The sequence below is a fragment of the Anastrepha obliqua genome, chromosome 6, assembly GCF_027943255.1.
Source record: "Anastrepha obliqua isolate idAnaObli1 chromosome 6, idAnaObli1_1.0, whole genome shotgun sequence".
NCBI classification, from domain to species: Eukaryota; Metazoa; Arthropoda; class Insecta; order Diptera; family Tephritidae; genus Anastrepha; species Anastrepha obliqua.
The window spans coordinates 79296394-79305035 of record NC_072897.1 but is presented as its reverse complement, the minus strand read 5'-3'; positions in this window follow the sequence as shown (position 1 = coordinate 79305035).

The following is an 8642-nucleotide window of genomic DNA, read 5'->3' as shown; positions in this document are numbered from 1 at the left end:
GGATGACACCAAGAAACTGCTCGACGATCTGCCGCTGTCTGGGACGGACGCAGACTCTGAACTGGGGGAGCAGTCGTAAAGGTAAGTAACACTTTTGAACAGGATGTTAAAAGTATTACAAATTAACCTTCGTCATTCCAAACTAGCCACAGATAACCTACGAGTCTCCCTCCGGGAGGAGGACATCGATGTCTGCCTGATTCAGGAGCCATGGATCTGGCAGCAAAAAATCATGGGACTGAGGGACAGATCCTATGACCTTTTTTATGTCCAAACTGATGGTAAGCCAAGGGCCTGTATCCTAATAAGGAACACAATTAATGCCTTTTTGCTGTCTAATTTCAGTTCACCGGATGTGACTGCGGTCAGGTTGGAACCATCCAGTGGCAGTTGTTTCTGCTTGGTGTCTGCCTACATGGCCCATGACAGATCGGCGCCTCCTGAGGAGTTGCAACATCTAGTGGATACTCTCCAGCCCAAGAAGGAGAACATCCTGATCGGATGCGATGCGAATGCCAGACACACCATTTGGGGCAGCAGCGAGATCAATGAACGGGGTGAGTCTCTGTTTGATTTTATACAAAGCCGTAATTTACTTATCTGGAACAAGGCAACTCCCCAACTTTTGTCTTCCCGGCATCGGGAACATCAAGTGGTTGGGAGGAAGTTCTTGATATCTCTCTTTCTACAAACTCATCTGCTGTTAGCGTTGAAAATTGGACGGTCTCCCAGAGGAACTCGTTTTCGGACCACAGGTTGATCCTCTACGAAATCGATTTCGTTCGGGAGACCTTGCTACCCCGCAGGAACCCTAAACGAACAGACTGGTCTCTTTTCCACAGGGTTTTCTGCAAGAAGCTGAATAGGAGTAAGTTCTTGACTTCCACTAAGGAGCAACTGGACACGCAAGTTAGACACCTAGAAGGGTCCTATCAGACTGCCTTCAAAGTGGCCTGTCCAGTATCCTTTAGCAAGAAAGACTTTCCTCCCTGGTGGAGCAAGACGCTGATCGACTTGAAAGAGAAGGTTAGGAGAGTCTTCAACAAATGTTACTAAATAAGGAACTTTCAAGATTACCGGGAAATCTTGAAAGCTTATAAGAAAGCAATTAGAGATGCGAAGTGCAACTCTTGGAAAGAGTACTGCGAATCCATCGAATCTGTAAGAGACTCGGCCAGACTCAGCAGGATCCTATCCAAGGATCACTCCTGTAAAACTCTTGTCAAAAGAGAGAACGGGGAGTGGGCTGAATCTGCAGGCGAATCCTTAAAAATCCTTATTGATGCCCATTTCCCGGAAAACTCTATTGATCCGGTCTGTAACGAAGACGCGAACCGGCAGGAGGGGTTACCTGTGATGTCCTTGACACCGGTCTTGTCCGTCAACAGAATAAACTGGGCAATCGAGAGTTTTTCCCCTTTCAAATCTCCAGGCATCGATGGTATCATGCCAGTAATGCTTCAGAAGACTAAGACCGTGGTGGTTCCCGTTCTTCAAAAGATCTTCTCGGCGTGTATCTCGCTGAACCATGTTCCTGCTAGCTGGAAGAAAACCAAAGGTGGTAAAGGTGGTAGCATATGCCGATGACTTAGTCCTGATGGTCTCAGGTCCCTTCCCATCAGTAATGGCTGAAATTCTGGAAGGTGCACTGGCTACACTCAGCAGATGGGCCGCCAGTTGCGGTCTCAGAGTCAACTCTGACAAAACGGAGTTGATGCTATTCACCAGAAAATACAAGCCTCCACCTTTTAAGCTTCCTAGACTTAACAACCAGTGTCTTACACTTTCATCGGAAGTCAAGTATCGTGGTGTAATACTTGACCCCAAGACGCTTTAGATGGTTTGCGGTAAAGGTGGTAGCATATGCCGATGACTTGGTCCTGATGGTCTCAGGTCCCTTCCCATCAGTAATGGCTGAAATTCTGGAAGGTCCACTGGCTACACTCAGCAGATGGGCCGCCAGTTGCGGTCTCAGAGTCAACTCTGACAAAACGGAGTTGATGCTATTCACCAGAAAATACAAGCCTCCACCTTTTAAGCTTCCTAGACTTAACAACCAGTGTCTTACACTTTCATCGGAAGTCAAGTATCTTGGTGTAATACTTGACCCCAAGCTCCACTGGAAGCCGCACATAGAAAATCGAGTTAAGAAGGCTAATATAGCCTTCTACGCCTGTAAATCTATGTTCGGCAAAAAATGGGGCCTCAAGCCACGTGTCGTACTTTGGATGTACAATTTAGTGGTTCTGCCAATTTTGACATACGGTTGCCTAGTTTGGTGGTTAGCTCTTCAGAAGGGCTACAACTTCACTAAATTAGAGAGAGTGCAGAGAACTGCATGTGTAGGCATCACTGGTGCCTGTAGGGCATGTCCCACCGCTGCGCTCAACGTTATTCTCCACTTAATTCCTGTGGATCTGCAGGTTAAATCCATTGCTGCTCAGAGTGCTATTAGACTGAAGGAGTTTGGCCTTTGGAGACAACTTCCTGTAGGGCATAGCAGCATCTTGAAGCAGATCTCCCCTTCCTTCTCTGATATTCGCACCGACCTCTCCGTCCGCAAACTGTGCTTTGAGGGTTGTGCTAGGGCTATCTTTCCGAGCAGGCAAGATTGGAAAGAGGGGAGAGTTGTTGCGGATATAGATGCCTCTGTTTTCACTGACGGATTCAAAATGGAGTCTGGAGTGGGAGCGGGGGTTTACTCCAAATCAGCCAGCATTTCGGTCTCCTATAAACTGCTGGAGACAAGCAGCGTCTTTCAAGCAGAGGTCTTCGCGATCCTGCAGGCATGCAAAATGCTTCGGGATCGCTGTTGGGAGGGAGACATTAAAATTTTTTCCGATAGCCAAGCAGCAATCAAGGCACTGTCGTCGCCGTATTGCAGCTCTCTTCTCGTGAACTCCTGCAAGGAGGAACTTAAACGCCTCGGAAGCGCAGGAAACATTTCCCTCATCTGGGTTCCTGGGCACAGGAATATAGAGGGAAATGAAATTGCCGATGAGCTTGCCAGGAAGGGGGCGGCACAACCGAATCCAGCTGCCCTTTTCTCAGACATCGGTATCCCCTTGGCCGTCGTTAAAGGGAAACTACACAACTTCCTTCTAAGAAAAGCGCAAGACAGATGGAGGTCTGTCTCATCGTGTGCAATTTCAACAGCACTATGGCCTCAATACGATATAAACAGAACGCTTAAGGTGATGGGAACCCCCCGCCACTCAATTTCCAAACTCATTGCGGTGATCACTGGCCACTGGGTGATCGGCACTCACGCGGAGAAGCTTGGAATTCCGTACAACCCCCATTGCAGAAGCTGTGGGGATCCTGCAGAGAAAGAGACTGTGGAACACTTTCTCTGCAGATGTCCGGCTTTGGCGGCTAGGCGCTTGAGATTCCTCAGCGTCCCCTTTGGGGATGACTTGATGAAATTCTCCAGCCTAGATCCCTTTTCTCTCCTCCGCTACATCAACAGCACTGGATGGCTGTAGACGGTCTTATCTCTTCCCTTAATCCTTTCACAGGTAGTGGTCCACTTTATGGTATCAAAACGGCACGTAAGTGCTACTTGTAGTGTACCTGGGGTACTCTTGCCATCTTACCTACCTACCTACCTAGTCCGTTAAGTGTTTTGAAATGTTTATTTTTTCATCTACTATCGTCAGTTCGACTACCGGTAAATTTGTTGATGGCTTGGCAATTGAAAATTTTCCTCCGTGTAAATATTGTTATTAGTCTCATCGTTTTCGTTCGAGTCGAGGAGAGTTTGATTATGGTCTACGTCCATTGGTTGGGGTGTATCTTGATAGCGATTGTCTTGATCGACTATTAAAGCTTTGTTTGGATTGGGTAGAATTTTCCCTACGATTTTGTTGGTAGTCATTTTGAGGTGTTTTTATTGGTTGTACCGTGTCGTTATACTGGTTATAATTTTGGTTATCTCTAGCGTTTGTTCTATCATTCGTGCTTTGGGAAGGGCCTGAATGTCGGTTTTTATGTTGAAGATATGGATTGTGTTAATGGTGATTAAGATTAAAAGAGTTGTTCCCTTTATCATTTTTCTCATTGTAAAATTTTTTGTTGAAGTGTCTAAGCATGATAGTTTGTTCTAATGTGTGGTATGCCTCTCTAAAGGTTTTAATGTTCCTACAATTTTGTTGGTAGTAATTTTGAGCTGTTTTTATTGGTTGTACCCTGTCGTTATACTGGTTATAATTTTGGTTATCTCTAGCGTTTGTTCTATAATATCATTCGTGCTTTGGGAAGGGCCTGAATGTGGGTTTTTATGTTGAAGGTATCCTTGATTTCGAAATTCTTGATGAGTTCTTCTTTTATTTGGTCCAATGTAAGGTTGTAGGAGGATGGTTCCATGTGTAGAAGTCCACGCAAGTGGGGAAAGTTACTGATCGCCATTCACTTGGGAGTGGCCAGGACGATTCTTCTACATATGGTTCAAGCAGCTCACAACGGCCGGGATTAGCCCACGTATCCTCTGGGTAGCTTCCGAACACCCGTTCGGGAGTGATCTAAAGTGAGAAGGCGAAACATTCCAGGATAGCTGGTTGTGCGTTGGGTTTGGGACCCGCCACTTAAAAATCCCCCCCAATGAAAACTTTAAAAAAGCCTCGGATGAGACCTCCCTATACTGATGACGACCCCTGCAAACGAACTAAGGACTATGATTTGAGGGCATGCACCTGGAATGTCCGGTCCCTTAATGGGGAAGGTGCCTCTGCCCGGCTGGTTGATGTCCTCGTGAGAGTAAAGGCTGACATCACTGCCATCCAAGAGATGCGATGGACGGGGCAAGGAAAGAAAACTATAGGACCTTGAGACGTCTACTACAGCTGCCATGTAAAAGAGCGCAAATTCGGTGTCGGATTTGTTGTGGGAGAGAGACTTCGTCGCCAAGTACTGTCGTCCACTCCGGTGGACGAGCGTCTCGCAACAATCCGCATCAAAACCCGTTTTTTTAACATATCGCTAATTTGCGCCCATGCCCCGACGGAAGAGAAGGACGATGCGACCAAAGATTCCTTCTATGAGTGCCTGGAACGTTCCTATGAGCGCTGCCCCCGCCACGACATAAAAATTGTGCTTGGCGACTTCAACGCCAGGGTGGGCAAGGAGGGAATTTTTGGTCCCACAGTCGGAAAATTCAGCCTGCACAACGAAACATCCGGTAACGGACAGAGGCTGATCGACTTCGCCGGGGCCCGAAACATGGTAGTCTGCAGCACCAGATTCCAGCATAAGAAGATTCACCAAGCCACCTGGCTGTCTCCTGATCGAAAAACACGAAACCAGATCGATCATGTTGTGATAGATGGAAGACACGCTTCTAGTGTATTAGATGTACGTACGATCCGAGGACCCAACATTGACTCGGATCACTACCTTGTTGCAGCCAAACTGCGCACACGCCTCTGTGCAGCAAAAAACGTGCATCTACCTACGCAAAGAATGTTCAACATCGAAAAGCTGCAATCACAACAGACAGCCAGAAGATTCGCCACTCGACTCCCACTCCTGCTCTCAGAATAGTACTGCCCAACAAACCGGCATCCACGAACAATGGAGCAACATCTCTCGTTCTCTACGTACCGCCGCTGAAGAAGAAATCGGATTCCGGCCAGCCCGAAAAAACAATTGGTACGACGAGGAATGTCATGCTGCCGCAGAAAGAAAGGCTGCCGCCTATAGAGCCACGCTGCGATCGGGCGCAACGCGAGCCATGTGGGATCGCTACAGAGAGCTGAAAAAGGAAGAGAGACGTATTATCCGAAAGAAGAAACGAGAGGTCGAAATACGTGAGTGCGAAGAGCTTGAGATGCTGGCCAACAGGAACAACGCCCGAAAATTCTACCAGAAAGTTCGGCGGCTTACAGAAGGTTTCAAGATCGGGGCGTTTTCCTGTAAGAACAAAGACGGCGAACTGGTGACTGACGTACAGAGCAATCTTAAATTATGGAGGGAACACTTCTCGAACCTGTTAAACAGTGACAGCTGCGCATGTCACCGAGAAAGTGAAGATCCCGATACCCCAATCGTTGACGACGGAATTGTCGTTCCGCTACCCGATCATGACGAGGTGAGAATAGCGATAATGCGGCTAAAGAACAACAAAGCCGCGGGCGCCGACGGACTACCGGGTGAGCTATTCAAACATGGCGGCGAGGAGCTGGTAAGGTGCATGCATCAGCTTCTATGCAAAATATGGTCGGATGAAAGCATGCCTGCCGATTGGAATTTAAGTGTGCTCTGCCCAATCCATAAGAAGGGCGATCCTGCAATTTGTGCCAATTACCGCGGGATTAGTCTTCTAAATATCGCCTATAAGGTTCTAGCGAGCGTGTTGTATGAAAGGCTGAAGCCCACCGTCAACCAACTGATTGGACCTTATCAGTGTGGCTTCAGACCTGGAAAGTCTACCATCGACCAAATATTCTCAATACGCCAAATCTTGGAAAAGACCCATGAAAGGAGAATCGACACACACCATCTTTTCGTCGACTTCAAAGCTGCATTCGACAGTACGGAAAGGAGTTACCTGTATGCCGCGATGTCTGAATTTGGTATCCCCGCAAAACTAATACGGCTATGTAAGATGACGTTGCTCAACACCAGCAGCGCCGTCAGAATTGGGAAGGACCTCTCCGAGCCGTTTGATAAGAAACGAGGTTTCAGACAGGGTGACTCGCTGTCGTGTGACTTCTTTAACCTGATGTTGGAGAGCATCGTACGAGCCGCAGAACTTAATCGCTCAGGCACAATTTTTTATAAGAGCGTACAATTGTTGGCGTATGCCGATGATATCATCGGCCTTAACAACCGCGCTGTTAGTTCTGCCTTCTCCAAACTGGATATAGAGGCAAAGCGAATGGGTCTGGTGGTGAATGAGGACAAAACGAAGTACCTCCTGTCTTCAAACAAACAGTCGGTGCACTCGCGTATCGGCACCCACGTCACTATAGACAGTTATAATTTCGAGGTTGTAAAAGACTTCGTCTATTTAGGAACCAGCATTAACACCGATAACAATGTCAGCCTTAAAATCCAACGTAGAATCTCTCTTGCCAACAAGTGCTACTTTGGACTAAGTAGTCAACTGAGCAGTAAAGTCCTCTCTCGACGAACAAAACTAACACTCTACAAGACTCTCATCATACCCGTCCTAACGTATGGCGCAGAAGCTTGGACGATGACAACATCCGATGAAGCGACGCTTGGAGTGTTCGAGAGAAAGATTCTGTGTAAGATTTTTGGGCCTTTGCACGTTGGCAACAGCGAATATCGCAGACGATGGAACGATGAGCTGTATGAGCTTTACGACGACATAGACATAGCGCAGCGAATAAAGATCCAGCGGATACGTTGGCTGGGTCATGTCGTCCGAATGGATACAAACGCTCCGGCTTTGAAAGTATTCGATGCGGTACCAGCTGGTGGTAGCAGAGGAAGAGGGCGGCCTCCACTGCGTTGGAAAGATCAGGTGGAGAAGGACTTGGCTTCACTTGGTGTGTCCAACTGGCGCCGGTTAGCACGAGAAAAAAACGATTGGCGCGCTTTGTTAAACTCGGCCAAAATCGCGTAAGCGGTTATAGCGCCAATTAAGAAGAAGAAGGTTGTTCCCTAATGTCCGAATGTTTTTGAGGGCTTCTACTTGAATTTTTTTTTATTATGTACCTTTGTAATATGAAGAGCTGCAGCGCTGGGTTTTTCTCGAACAGAGGGAGGATGACTTCAACTTCGCGAATAAACGATGTTAAATCATATTCGTTGTCTCCCCAGAATTCTCTAATTCTGGCGGCTTCCTTTATTAGTTCGCTAGATGGTATGCTTAATGCAATTGCAGGTTGTGTGTTCGTTGCTTGTTGCATATGTGATGTTTTATTTATATCACTTGTTTACTTAAATCGTTCTCTTTGAGAATATCGTATGGTCTCGAGTTCTCTTTTTGTTTATGCACTTTGGGCATGAGGAAAACAAATTTTCTTAAAAAATGGTATTTCACTTCGCGTTTTTATTTTTGTTATTTAAAATTAGTCCTTAGTTAAGAAGGACAAGGATATATATTTTTTTATTTATTTCAAATCTTCGGATTTGAGGTTTACCGACTGCGTGAATTACGTCTTCCGAGCCGTTCGATAATAAAAAAAAAAATTATTTTAACTTGTTTAATTTTAAAAGTTACTTTACTGGACTCTAATTATCGACTGACTACAATTTATTTTTGGGTGCTTAAATACTTATTTTCTATGTTGGTAAAATTGCAAACGTTGCAGTTGTACAAATAAGAATTGCTGTTATTGCTATTCTTATTTGTTTCTTTCTTAAGCTTATTTCAATATTTTTGGTTTCAAATTCATTTTATTGTCCAAAAGCAAGCATTGCAATTATGCTAATAAGAATTGCTGCTAATAAGAATTGCTGCTATTGCTATTCTTATTTGTTTATTTCTTTCCAACACTTATTGCAATACTTTTCGCTTCGAATTTTTTTTCTTATGTTTGGTTGGCGTTTCGTGTGATGTAACTCGCTCGGTATGCGATAATTTATGTATGTGTAAAATTATTCTTTCTTCCCATCCTGTAAGCAGTTTTTCTTGTGACCAATTGCAATACCAATTGATGTATGCATTTTTGAAG